Source organism: Rhea americana, unplaced genomic scaffold (assembly GCF_003343005.1).
Source record: "Rhea americana isolate MKP2758 unplaced genomic scaffold, rheAme1 scaffold_250, whole genome shotgun sequence".
In the NCBI taxonomy this organism is placed as follows: Eukaryota; Metazoa; Chordata; class Aves; order Rheiformes; family Rheidae; genus Rhea; species Rhea americana.
In genome coordinates this window covers 1191857-1206292 of record NW_028186369.1, presented here as the reverse complement: position 1 = coordinate 1206292, position 14436 = coordinate 1191857, and the positions used below count along the sequence as shown (strand labels likewise).

Sequence of the window (14436 nt, the reverse complement as noted above, 5' to 3'; positions counted from 1 at the left end):
AAGGAGATTCAACAACCTCTCTGGGCAACCTGTTCCAGTGCTCCATCACTCTCACAGTGAAGAAATTCCCCCTCATATTCAGGTGGAACTTCCTGTGGTTCATTTTGTGCCCATTGACTCTTGTCCTATCACATGGGACAATTAAGAAGAGTTTGTCTGCATCCCCCTGACACCCTTCCTTCAGGTACTTATACACATTGATAAAATTCCCCCCCTCAGTCTTCTCTTCCCCAGGCTAAAGAGGCCCAGCTCTCGCAGCCATTCCTCATAGGGAATGGCTGCAGTCCTCTGATGATGTTTGTAGCCCTACGCTGGACTCTTTCCAGTAGCTCCATGTCTCTCTTGTCCTGGAGAGCTCAGAACTGGATGCAGTACTCGAGATGAGGCCTCCCCAGGGCTGAGGAGAGGGGCAGGATCACCTCCCTCGACCTGCTGGCAACACTCTTCCTAATGCACCCCAGGAGACCATTGGCCTTTCTAGCCACAAGGGCACATTGCTGACTCGTGGTCAATTTGTCATCTACCAGGTCTCCCAGGKCCTTCTCTGCAGAGCTGCTTTCCAGCAGATCAGCCCCCAGCCTGTACTGGTGCCTAGGGTTATTTCTGCCTAAGTGCAGATCTCTGCACTTGCGCTTGTTGAACCTCATGAGGTTTCTCTCCACYCAACTCTCCAGCCTCTCCAGGTCTCTCTGAAAGCCAGGGTGCCAAGCAGCACAGTCCTCCAGGCACCCCACTGCGGGGGCACCATCCCTGGATGGACTCGAACCACCAACCTTTCAGTTAACAGCTGAACACACTGCCTATTGCACCACAGAGACCCTCTGAGTGCAGGGCTATTGTGAATAGAAGGACTGTTATTCTAGGGACACAGGAAGAAATTGCAGAAGAAAGATAAATTTGATGCTATTTGAATTTGGCAGGCTTGGGGCTGCATAATTAATCATGCATCTGTCTCTTCCTGCCCAGGGGTCCCCAACCTGGCCAAGTAGCTATACCTTATCAACCTCCTTCCATGTACTGTACAGATTCTCTTCAAACTCCCTTGGACTGTTTGAATTGAGTAACTTCCTATGCTTCTAGCCCTGCAGCACCTGCCTTTCCCCTTACTTGCACTGGCAAAGCATGGATAATGCAGCTGACAAACTGTGCCAGCCAGCCCATCAAATAGTACATCCATGCCAGCAAAGATCACTGAATCCTGGGGAGAGGCAGGTGCTGAAGGTGACTGTGAGAACATGAAGAACCTATCTGAAAAGGAGGAAACTGCTTCTGGGTTACAGATGATATTTATGAAGCTACAGCAGGACATTAAAACCACAAGAAAACTTGAATCAACCTGTGAATGAAGCCTGCGGACCGTCTGGATGGCAGCAGCGCAGTCAGCTGGAAAGTCAGGGCAGTTCATTGTGCAAGGACAACAGTTCAGGCTGCAGGCACTTAAAGGCTGCCAAATCGGTAGCCTGCTGGGAACTAGAGGGACATCATTTGCCCTTGCCCAGAGCAGTTCAAAGCTCAGCTCTGTCTTCTGATGCATGGGTTCAAGCCCTGCTGACTGCAGCTCCTTGCATGCGGCACTGATACTGCATGCTGAGGCTAGTTTAAACAGAGCAATGCTTATAAATTTGAAACCTGGCAGAATCACTAAAGCAAAAATTGATATTAGGACCTGGCTCTTAGCGTGTTTAGGCATGGAAAGAATAGGGTGTCCATAGTTCCATTTGTCTTCTATAACACTCTTGGGAACTGTTGTGGAGCGCTGAGAAGCAAGATGAGGTGGACACGTGTAGGATTGTTCTGTCTTATTGAAAATGTGCTTTTGACCTGCAAAACTCTGAAAAGTAAAGCTGTATGTGTATAAATAGAGATCTGTGTGCATATACATAAAGCATATGTGTGTGTATGCATACTCACACACATACATATTTGTATATACATATATAAAATTGAGTAACCTCCTATGCTTCTAGCCCTACGGCACCTGCCTTTCCTCTTTGACTTTCAAAAGGGGGCTGATTACTTGCGACAGGAGGAGAAATCTTTTATTCTGAACCCTTGTCTTGACTTGCATGTGCCCCATGCAACACTGGGACTTCCTCTCAGACCTGTACCACCAGCTGTGGTAAGCAGGTCCTGTTTAACCTCCCCTGCTGAAGGACTGAGTTTTCTGCCTTACCAGACAGCTTCAGTGTCTGTCTGTGGAGAGGGCTGGGTTTGGAAACATACCACACTTCTAAAATATGAAAAAGATTTTGCAGGAATTGCAAGATTGCAGCCCTGATCATTAACTCTGCTGTTCTCTTGCCTAGCAGCCTCCATGGCATGGAGACCCTGTAGTGACATGTGTGTTAGGTGCATCACTGCATTGCATGTATCCTACAGAACCTCCTAAGAAACCAGTAAAGCTTGGCACAATGACCTGTTTTCTTTGGATTGTATTTTCCTAGAGCAAATGGTTAGATGCTTCCCATTTTGGGGTATGCTGGTGTGGGAACTGCAGCCTCTGTTCTGCTCAGTGCCTGTGTGATTGGCTGTTCGTGAGACTGCTGTCTGTAGTAACATGGTGGGGAGGGTGTAGTGGCTGACAGAACCCATCCATCATGTACAGCACTGAGTCTCCTGCAGAAAAAGCATGCACTCTTTCTCCTCTGCCTCTCTTTCCTCCCTCTCTATGTTTGCCTATAAATATGGGTTGGAATGTTGTCATTCAGGTTGTCCTTGGAGAGAGTGTGTGTGCTGAGGTTACCCTCCTGGCAAGGGAAAGAGAGCTGTTTGTGAGCCTGTTCTTCACTTTTCTTGAAGAGGCTTAAGAGCTTTAAAGGAGAATGGGAGCTACTGTCCATGGCAGGAAATGCTGCATCCTCCTGGGAGGGAAGGGATGCTGAGCTGCATGTTGGAGAAGCCCCAACATGGCCTTTGCTGGACTATTTTGATAGCAGGATGCTTCTTCAGCATGTGGAGATGTGAGAGTTAATTGCACATGCTCAAGCCAGGAGCATCCTCTAGATTCTAGCTATCAAAGCATTAACTTAAGTGTTCTTAGTACTCAGAACAGTACTTTGTTCTGAACTACTGAGTCCAGCGGCCTCCAGGGTACAGTGTAACTTGTAAGGGCTTCCCTAGTAATTATTATGTCACTGACTGCCGGGGGAGCTGCGCCATCAGCGTAAGGAAATGAAAATGTAGAGCAGGCCATGCAGGTGAGCCTTCACAGCCAAGCAGGAGTAAGATCAGCCTATTTTATCCTATTGGGCTTCTTGGGAATTCTTGCCAATGTTCCTGTCCAAAGCTCAGGAACAGGCTGACTGAGAAATAAGTGATATTTATAGGTCAGCTGCAGATGCATACCAAATCCATTCATTTTAAACTGCTGTCAGTGGGTCTCAGCCTGTGTGTATGATCCCATCTTCTCCCATCTCTCTTGCAAAATTGAATTGGACTCAGTTACTAGGTGGAACATGACAAAATGGTACTTCAGTAGCAGGGCTTGAAAGTTCACTAATGCTTCTGTGGTCATCATTGAGTTCTTCATCTTCATCTTCTGGTCTCTCATTGTGTGTCCCTGTAGTGGTTACTATAATACAGTGTGAAATTGAGGTCCATATAAGCCTGACCTAGGGGTGCTGAGATGGTGAAAGGCCAAAGTCTGCTTGGATGTAATGCTGAGTTTCCTCCATAGTTCCAGCAATATGATATAGAGCTTCTATCCCAGAGCAAGCACAGTGTGTTTCTGTGATGTGGAAAGGAAGCTCTTCTGTTAAAGTTCACTAAGAGATTTTGCTTTTGATTTTTGAAAGGTATGTCAAGCATCCAGTCTTGCAGAGCAGAACTAGGATTTCTTGGAAGCTGCAAGGCACCCTAACCTTTCCTTGATTTCTCCTCAGAGGATGAGTCAATGAATATCTTGGTGGGGGAATCCTGTGACTTGCACATACGAGGACATTGATCCAGTGCATCTTCAGCCAGAACTGCCTTTTTTGGTCCTTTGCTACAGGTAAAAGTTGAGCCCAGGTTGCTGTAGCCCTGAGGAAAGTGCAGAGAGATGCTGATCTGTTTGGTTCTTTTTCTTTCTGATCAAAAGTGAGACTGGCTTTTATAAATCCAAGTATCTCTTTGAAAAGTTACTCAGGCCCTTTTTCCTGCAGATCTGATGTGCAAAGCTGGCAGTCTGCTGGAGGTAATGTAGCTCACCTCTGACTTTGGCAGGCAGGAATGGCAGTTGTGTTTAACCAACACTGGCTTGAGAAGGGAGAAGTCAGGAATGTTGTCAGTTGGGATAGGAATGTCTCTCACCTGTCTTCTGGAGCCTTGACAACTGCAGCATGGAAGCCCTGGGAGCACCCCCTACCCTGGCCTATGAAAGCCCTGGGCACCAGGCATCGTTCTATCTGCCACATTTATTAAGCCTGACTCTTCAGCTTGTGAGGATGGACAGATTTCTATTAGGGGTATCCTTTGTGTGCTTCCCCTGTGAAGTGAGCTTAGATATTACCATCACAAGAACTGAAGGCTGGAGAGTAGCAGCTGGAAATGCAATGYGATTTATTCAATGGAGATGTGAGTGATGGGACCAGACAGCTTTGGGGCTATGTTGTTGCTCCTCACCCATTTCCCGTCCCTCCCCTTTCTTTCCTTTTCTCTTTCTCTTCTTCTACTTGTTCTGATTTTATTTTAGTAGTGCCACAAATTGCAGCATAAATCTTAGCTGAGCAGCAATTCAGGTAGGCAGCCACCAGTAAATCTCCTCTYCTATGACCTGCTGCACTGGGAAATGTGAAATGATCTTTAACATGGGATAGAATGGGTGCTAGCGTAAGTTGCAAATGCCGTTGTTCAAGTGTGTGACAAATAAAGCCTTTCCCTATTCATAAAGATAATTAACAGTCATCCTCACCTAGGCAAAAGGACATGGGGACATGTTCCTCCCAAGATTCACAATCTGTATTAGAAAACAAAAGCACCTGTGTGTGCAGGATGTATTCTCTACAGGCACCCTGTATGTGCAGGATGTATTCTCTACAAGCTGGGAAGAATGGCAATAAATAACTCCATGCCAGCTAGGTGAAGGGCAAAACATTTGCCACTTGGTTCATGCTAGGGATCTACATAGACCCGCATCAGGAGCAGTTTGTCCTAGCAAACTTGTTTCCCAGCAGCCTGTATTGTCTCCTTGCATGTGCATTCCATATGTTTGTTTATAGCGCTGTCCCCACCATGCTCCAGCGCTGAGTCCGGGTGTTATCAGAGCAGAGTAAGAGTATCAACCATGCCTTCATCTTGGCCTCTTTGCTGTTCTTGAGGCATCAATGGCATTTTCCATGCTGAGTTCTTAACACTGGACAAATATTGAAAGACACAAGGATGGAACTCTCCAAGGTCAGAAAGACTTGCTTTCCATGTTTTACTGGTGAGGAAACCCAGATGCAGAGGAGAAAGACAACTGCTGCAGAGTTGTGTTGGAAAATTGTGAGATGCTGAGTGTTTCAAATAGCTGGGATTTCTCTCCAAAGGAGAAGCACTGGGCCAGCAGTCCCTACAGTGTATAAAGTCTTCATAGCTCTAACTGTAGATCATTGCCTGGTCATTGCCCTGCTCTGTTCCCTGGGCAGCATGATCTCTTTTGAAGTGGACCACAGAACCTCACTTAAATTCCTTAATCGTCTTAAAGACACTTAGAAAACCAAAAACAAGAAGTAGAGCAGCTTTGTCCAGCTTTTTTTTCTGCACAGGTGCTCTTAGAATGATTGTTCAAACATATTTCAGATGTGAATGGCCGCACTATAGGAATCAAGTTTCTTGTGGTCCCAAGCGCCACTCTCCTTGCTGAAGCTGTCCCAGCTCCTCAAATGAGAGAGCAGCTTAAATGAGTTCCTTGCTCCTGTCCTTACCTTCTCCCTTCCTCACTTACACCAGATAAATCTTTATTGTAAAGTGTTACCACAGGAGTCAGCCCCATCTTTGCTTTCTTTCCTTCACACTTTCACAGATTCTCAGCACTGAAGGGTTCCTCATTTTTCTTGCTCCCTACTAGGATCTGTTTTCAAAGAGCATGCTGCACTCTGTTTCTCCAGGGCCTGCTCCAAACTGGACCTGGAGAGAAGTAATCAAGACTGTTTTTTGAAGGGTCGCCCAGCTCCTTCACTGGTATTGCTGCTACCTCTGCTGAAGCTGGGACAGCATCCTCTGTTGGAGTCCTCTCTCTCCAAAGAGAAGTGTTGCCCAACTGAATTGCCACACTGCAGGATATCTTTTCTCATCTGGACTGACCCAGCTCATGTACAGAGACTGCTTTGTGTCTCAAGTGAAATGAAACTGGAGTAAGGGAAGCCCTCTCTCTAAGCTCTGTTGCATCTAGCTTGGAGGAGCTTCACAGTTAGTGGTGGGTATGGAGTTCATTGCAAGTAAGCCTGCCTCAATGCTTGCATGTAGGCAGTGCGTAGTATGCCGACACTGTCCTTAGCTAGGGCTTCTATGGTTGGAGAGCTTGATTCAGCATAAACTGCTCTGCTTCTAAGGGCCACTTACTGCCACTTCAGCTCCTGGTTAATTCCTGTTTAACCTGATCTCTGGCTCTGACCACATCTGGAGATCAGGCCTTCACTCTTCAGTACTACTACTTCGCAGGGGGTAGCTGTTGTTTTTGAAAGGAAACGAGAGTCCTCATGATCTTGTACTGTTGATACAAATCTTACTGAAAGATTGAGTATGACAAAGTCGAAGAGCTAGAAGCTCATTCACAGCCCCTTGGTCTGATGCCTGCAGACAAATGCTGTTCTCCACTGCTCTGTGGTCAGGTGCTGATGTCTGTAGTCCTAAAGGGTGCTTAGGGGTCATGGTAGCTCAGTGAATCCCAGGCTCGGTTGTGTGTTTTGTTCTCTTAAGATTTCCGCAACATACACACACAAACCTTTTAATCGCTGTAATAAAGAATATGCCCCTTTTATTTAATTAAAATAAAGTAAGTTAGGCTTCACAAGAGCATCTAGRACTTTCCACCACCTGTGGAAAATTGCCAATAAAGATCTGTTTATGTAGTAGAGAGTGGGGAGAAGAGCCTTAAAGACTGTGACAGACACTCCTCTTGTTTCACTGGAAGTCTTTCATCCTTCTGTTGACAGTGCTCTGGTGTGACTCCAGATGCTTTCCATGCTGGGATGCGGGCAGGCATGTACTCTCAGAACCAGCTGGGGAGAGTGTGCAAGGGCTATACTGTTGAAAGTGGTCTGCCCAACATTCCTAAGTTTAAATACGGCATGGGCAACTTTGGCCACAGTGCAACATGCTTCTCTCTGTCTTTTCACAACTGGATCACCATGCCCTTTACCTTCTGGACTCAAAGGTAAACTGGGCTTCAGTCTCCCTGGTCCTCTTGATTTCTGTGATTATTGCTGTTTGCAGACAGCAGGACTGGATAGAGCCAAAGGTTTGGAAATAATTATTCCTACTTGCTAGTATAATATAGAAGATGGTGAAGAATCAGTACAAGTAATTGGGAAATTCGTGTTTGGCTTCAGGCCTCATCATAGATATAGTGTTTGACCAGGACCCTTGGTCTGTCAATACCTTAGTCCTTGTCTAGATAACAAACTGCTCAGGAGTAGAATCCAAGGCCCTCTGAAGCATCACTGTACTGCAGGCACTGTATAATGCAGGCAGAGGACTGCATGGATACTTAGGCAGAAGTGTGTACAGGCCTGAAATCCTATTTTTTTTGGCATTTGTGTGTTTCTTAGGCCAGAGTGGGGAAATCATTCCCAGTTCTGTCCAGAACTTCCCTAGATGTTTGTGGAAAGAGAGAATCCCACAGCTAGCCAGTTATTGCAAGCTAAGAAAGGAACAGCTGTATTCAGTATGTTCCCTGGAGATTAAACAGATACTGGAGTTACACTGGTTCAAGCTGACTTCTGTGCTGCTGGCTCTATTTTTCTGACTAATCCTGATAATCGGGGTCCCAGATCCTTCTCACTGTTACAGGTCCCGTGTGAGTTAAGAGGTTTTACTTCCTGACCTCCTGGACTGTGAGTGCTCTGCAGCCAACTTGAACCATACTTGGGAGCTCAAGGAGCAAGTGGGTACATCCCACCTGTGACGTGTTGCTGGATGCCATTTAACAACATGTCTCACCCCAGGGCCATCTGTCCCCCAAAGCTCAACCCTTTTTGGCTGGGGAAGGGTGGGAGACATGGACTATCTAGAGAGAGGTATATTGGGAGTTGTTCCAGCATGTGTCTGATTGCTGCTTTGAACCCTTAATGGTAGCTGGCAGCCCAGGATACTCCTGACAAGCAGTGATGGCCAGCTAGTACACATTGTGCTTGCTTGTTGCTAGGATCTCAGGGGGATCTTGCAGTCTTTTAAGTTGGTGATGGTCTCACTCTGTGAGTGGTGCATATACCGTACTCTCCCCTCTCAGCTCCAGCACATAAGCCTCTATGTGATTTGACAGAAAGGGCCAACCCCACAACAGGTTTTTGCCATGTGTCAGAGTAAATTGCTTCTTCCTCCTATTGCATGGAGGAGATGCTGGTTCATTTACCCTGTGTCTGAACAGCACCTAAGGCAGTTGCTCCCCCTGTACTCATCCTCCCACTGAGCCTGAAGATAGAGCAGAACCTGCTGGCTGCAGCATGGTAACAGGTTTCTCAAACCAAGGCTAGTTCAGCAACTAATTTTGTGCATTATTGCATTCATCTGCTAGACCTGAAATAACCTGGGAAGGGGGATAGAGCTGGAGAAAATAAGGATGATCCAGGAGGAGGAAGGCTGAGGCCAGTTGTGGGTTTGGTGGGATTTACTGTTGTTCAAAGCCTCTGCTCTCCATATGCGTCTCCAGGCAGCCCAGCTGACCAAGCAAGCCTTCAGCCCTGCTTCACCCCAGGTCAATAAAACATGGAGAAATGTGACTCTGTTGAAGCAGTCTGCACCAGATCTTCTTGCATGATTTCTCCAGCATCCAGCAGTGAATGTAAGCCACCTTCAAAGTTGCATCTTAAGTCAAAATGTCCAGGAAGAGAGTCTGTGTGTGTGTGTGTGTGTATGTGTGTGCGTGCGTGCGTGCATGCAAACTCCAGTACCCGATTCGTTTGGGACAGTGCTCTTAGAATGGCTCTTGTGTTCTGTGCAGTGTGCTCTAGGTAACCTTGCTTGAGCAGGGGGGTTGGATGATCTCCAGAGGTCCCTTCCAACCTCAGCCATTCTGTGTGATCTGTTGAGACTCTCCTTTGATCAATGTTCACTGGAAGGATTACAGATGTGGTTCCCGAGGTAAAAGAGAACATAGGCAGGTTTGTGCTCTGCTGTTTGGTCTCCTATACCAAAGGAGCAGAGCCACCAAAGAGCATTGAGGGCTAACAGTGATTGTCTAGTCAGTGGCATTAACGGCAAATATCTCCAGGAGAAACAACCATCCTCACCTTTCCCCTCGCTGCAAGATGATGTCCATTAGCTTGGCTAYGGTGGCTTGATTACTGTGCTCTGATCTGACTACAGGCTGGACTCTAGACATGTCAAGTTTTGCTAGGGTTCATTTCTCTTCCTTTGTCCCTTGGCAATTTTTCTTCACACAGATTAGTACAAAGCTTATTGGCTGGGTTGCTAAGCATGAACTGCTTTCCTGAGGCACAGGACTAGCTTAGCTTTTTGTTAAGGCCTGCTAATCATCCTAGAGGGAGACTGACAGCCAATGGCGACTGATGACAGTACCCTGCTGGCTTTTGTCTTGTGAGAAGGCTCGAGGTCTTGCTTGCAGTGCCCAGAGCGTGGCTGGTAAATGAGGGGATAATGTGGTCTGGCATGGAATAGGGCTGCTGCATTGTTTGGCAGTGTTGATGGTGGTGACAATTAGTTTCCTTGTTTACAGGAATAGTGCTCCAGTAGTTCTTCTCCGAGCAGCAGGAGGGGAGAGGGATTCTGCCCAAGTTAAAAACACAAACTGTGAGATGGGAGCTTTGGGCTGTGCTTCCTTCCTCTGCCAGTGCCTCACTTCATAGCTGTGGGCTGCACTCTCGAATATGTTTTGATAGTCTCATACTTCATGGAACCGTGGATCTTTCTCTTTCCCCCCATTCCAAGTAGTGCCAAGMTCCTCTCTCCTTTTCTCACACTAGCTCTCAGCCCAGCCCATAACTTACTCAATGGGGCATTGCTATTTGCTTGAGCAATGGCCTTCCTCCCAAATTCTGCCTTGAAAAATCTTGAAGGCATAGTTCCAAGGTGCAATTTGAAAAACAAACAAATCCCCGGTAATCAAGAGCCTGGTACTCCAGCTGCCTTTGCCTCAATTTTCCAATAGTTATGGCTGTGTTTCATAGAATCATAGAATCGGTAAGGTTGGAAGGGACCGCTGGAGATCCTCTAGTCCAACCCCCCTGCTCAAGCAGAGTCACCTAGAGCATATTAGACAGGATCACATCCAGGCGGGGTTTGAATCTCTCCAGARAAGGAGATTCAACAACCTCTCTGGGCAACCTGTTCCAGTGCTCCATCACTCTCACAGTGAAGAAATTCCCCCTCATATTCAGGTGGAACTTCCTGTGGTTCATTTTGTGCCCATTGACTCTTGTCCTATCACATGGGACAATTAAGAAGAGTTTGTCTGCATCCCCCTGACACCCTTCCTTCAGGTACTTATACACATTGATAAAATTCCCCCCCTCAGTCTTCTCTTCCCCAGGCTAAAGAGGCCCAGCTCTCGCAGCCATTCCTCATAGGGAATGGCTGCAGTCCTCTGATGATGTTTGTAGCCCTACGCTGGACTCTTTCCAGTAGCTCCATGTCTCTCTTGTCCTGGAGAGCTCAGAACTGGATGCAGTACTCGAGATGAGGCCTCCCCAGGGCTGAGGAGAGGGGCAGGATCACCTCCCTCGACCTGCTGGCAACACTCTTCCTAATGCACCCCAGGAGACCATTGGCCTTTCTAGCCACAAGGGCACATTGCTGACTCGTGGTCAATTTGTCATCTACCAGGTCTCCCAGGGCCTTCTCTGCAGAGCTGCTTTCCAGCAGATCAGCCCCCAGCCTGTACTGGTGCCTAGGGTTATTTCTGCCTAAGTGCAGATCTCTGCACTTGCGCTTGTTGAACCTCATGAGGTTTCTCTCCACTCAACTCTCCAGCCTGTCCAGGTCTCTCTGAAYGGCAGCACAGCCCTCTGCTGTGTCAGCCACTACTTCCAGCTTGGTATCATCTGTAAACTTGCAGAGGAGGCACTCTGTCCCTTTGTGCAGGTTATTGATGAAGAAGTTGAACAGGATGGGACCCAGTACTGAGCCCTGGGGAACTCCACTAGCCACAGGCCTCCAACTAGACTCCACACCACCGATGATGACCCTCTGAGCTCTGCCATTCAGCCAGTTCTCAATCCACCTCACTGTCCACTCATCTAACCCACACTTCCTGAGCTTATCTAGGAGGATGTTAGGGGAGACCATGTCAAAAGCCTTGCTGAAGTCAAGGTACACAATGTCCACTGCTTTCCCCGCATCTACCCAATCAGTCATTCCATCATAGAAGGCTATCAGATTAGTTTCAATAGCACCCACATCTCTGTTCACCTGTGGAGTGCTCTATCTGGGTTGCTTTCACTTAAGGGACATGGGGCAGCAAATAGTCGTGGTAGATGAGGTGTGGAGCTTGATGCAGATGTACTGTCTGTAGCCATGGCAGGTCTGAGGATTCATGTCTGTCCAGCAAGACCAAGGGGGCTGGTTCTCTTGATCACTGCACGGCTTCCTCTGACAGCATTATTTTGCCTTTCATGTCTCAAAGGTAGCAAATAGCTTAGAGTTTCATTTTCATAATGGGAAGAAATAATTTAATCTAAAATACAGGGCTATGTTTTAAGGCTAAGCTGGTGGCACTTGCTGTGAAAGTGAGACATTGCTGTGAGATTGTTCTTACGGCATCAGTTGCACCTCATCAATCCTGTCCCATCCGATGCTATCTGTCTAAGAGACATCCTAAGACATGTCCTCTAGTCCATTCCCTCCCATGTCTTATCTGAAATACTTTTGCCTGACCTCTCATGGCCTTCCCTCCTGTTTTTCGCAACTCCTGCTTCTCAGATGATCATTGATAGGAAGCTCTTCCCATTCTGTCGTCTTTGGGCATGCATCACACAAGCGTTCCTGTAGCCAGCCTGTAGATCTGTACGTGGACAACAGATGTCTCTTCTGAGCCTGAGCTGAGGAAGGGTTCGTGGCAGGGCCAGTGCAGCAGTTCTTCAGTGGAGATGGTTAAAAAGCAGTAATAGAGGAGAAAGCTCAGAGGAGACCCCACAACTAGCAGGTATGAAGGGCTGGGTGGCTTACATCCCTGATGGAGCAAAAGAGAACATCTCTCCATGGTATATTAACGTCATTTACGTCTCAGTGATGCATTGGAGACAGCAGCGTCATGCCCTTCTCCTCTCTGGCCATAAAACATTGTGAAAGGGCTGTTCTACAATCTCCCTGGATGCTATTTATTGGCTACTGTTCATGCTCTGAGAGAGGCATTAAGCCCATGCTGCTCTTCCCTGGGATTTGTTCCTGATTCATTGCTGCTACCAGCTTTTTGCCCCTTTTAAAGGACAAGACTTCTGCTGGCTTTTTAAATTAAAACCTGCTGTGATTTGAAATAAATTAGTGTAATAATAATAGTAAAGAAGATCATCTTCCCGGCTTTTCTACCCTAGTGCCTTGCCAGTCCTCCTAGCTCTGGCATGATAGTTACAAATCCTTTCCTTGTTGTTCTTGATCTCCCTTGATTTCTGTACATCTTGTACTAGCCTTACTTCATTGGAGACTTGGAGGTTTATGCTCCCAGTGGGTTTGGAAGGCTCTCAGGCACCTGCATGCTGTGTGCTGCTCACATGTTTGGCATTTAACTGATCACCACTTTGGGTCAGATGAGTAGGGAGCCCTGAAGACTGCAAGAGAAGAGCCTATCTGCAGAGTGCACTTTGGCTTTATGTTGTAGAATCCTCTAGGTGCTTTTGTCCTCAAGTTCCTGCTGGGGAAGCAGGCTGTTGCATGTTCCTGGTATCACCCATCCTCTTCCTGGTGCACCTTGAGGTTTAAAGGGCCTTGCCTTCAAGGCTAAAGTTTCATCCTGAGAAATGTGAGGCCATGTGGAGGGACTGTAAGGATTCAATATCTTAGCAGGCTCTACTGGCCACATAATCTGAGTGATGCTATTCTGTCAGTCCTCCATGTGCTGATGGTGCCAGGGCTGTGTTCACTCTGTAACAATATGTTCTTCTCCCGTGTTCAAAGGGCCTGAGTTCTTGGGGCTGAGAGTCGAGTCTGAACACCGTTCCTAGATCAGCAGGCATCACCCTCCTTCTGCCAGATCTGAAACTGCTTTGTCTGACTGTATCCCAGCTTGCTGCCTGGCAGCTGAACTGTTCTTCCCTTTCGCTGACTCACTTCTGTTTGGCTCATCTGTATTACTGAGTGAGGAAGTTATCTACCAACTGACCCTTCACAGCCTCTTGGGAAGCTTCCTGAGCTGCCTCAAGACAGAGAAGGATTTGCCAGCCAGTCAGTTAATGATTAGATCTAGTTTTGGAGCCCCTCAACCCTTCCTTCAAACTCTTCCTTCCTAAACAAAGGAGTATATTCAGAAATTGATATTTTTCCTTTACCTTCTTTTCCACAGAAGTGTTCAGGCTTCTCTACACATGAATAATAGCAAACTGGAACTCCTAGCTGCCAGGGCCATTGAAGTGGGCATTTGGAATTGATAATGCTTGTTTGTACTAAATTTGTTCTCAACGTCAATGAGCAAGCAGGCTTCCAGGACATCTGCCTGTATCTGTATGCAGCAAGCATCTCTCACAGAATAAAAGCACTCCTGGCACTGGCTTTTGAGACTTGTCGTTGACTTCAAGGGTGTTGGATCAGCCCTTTTCCTCAGTGGTTGGTGTTGAGTTTTAAGTCCTGTTGTCTCTGTGGAGAGCCAAAGGTTCAGAAGGTTTGTTTAGTTTTGTGTATTGCCAGCCACTGGACCCCTAGATGTTGATGTCTGCATGACTTATGACTGCAGCAGGACCATGAGCTGCAAAAACCTCCCAACGAAATGTAATTCCAAAATTCCCTTTTACAGGTCTCAGAGAAACCTTCCCCTGGTAGTGCTATAAAGATGCATTTGAAGGGTGAAAAGATGAGTTAGGGTAGTTGTCTGAATTTTGGCTTTGTGTTTTTTACATAATATTGGCAAGATCCTTACCCTGCTTGGACTGTGGCGTACATTAGCTTTCTGTTTTTCAGCGTGGAGGCCTTGGGTTTGATGGCCAGGTATGAAAGCCTGGTTATGGATCCTTGCTTACAAACGGGTAATTGCTTTATTTTGTTGCAGCTCTCTGAGATGCATCRTTCTGGTTTGTGGGAGTGATAACAGGAGCCTAACCTTTCTCTGCTTCAATTACTCATGACTTTTGCTGGATAAGCTTATTTTACATG

The 14436-nt window shown here is 46.9% G+C and overlaps 1 protein-coding gene across 8 annotated transcripts in view; it reads left to right on the top strand.

The window, feature by feature from the left end:
• CAPN15 (calpain 15) overlaps positions 1–14436 on the top strand; it is a 62596-nt gene that overhangs the window by 24999 nt on the left and 23161 nt on the right. Inside the window, exon 2 of one of the 8 annotated variants that reach the window (XM_085307043.1) lies at positions 8831–8962. The exons of 6 other annotated variants lie outside the window; for them this stretch is intronic. The gene's annotated coding sequence lies outside the window, so the exon portion shown is untranslated. Of the gene's footprint in view, positions 1–8696; positions 8963–14436 lie in introns of those variants that run through there. One more of the 8 variants, XM_085307042.1, reaches the window with a different exon arrangement.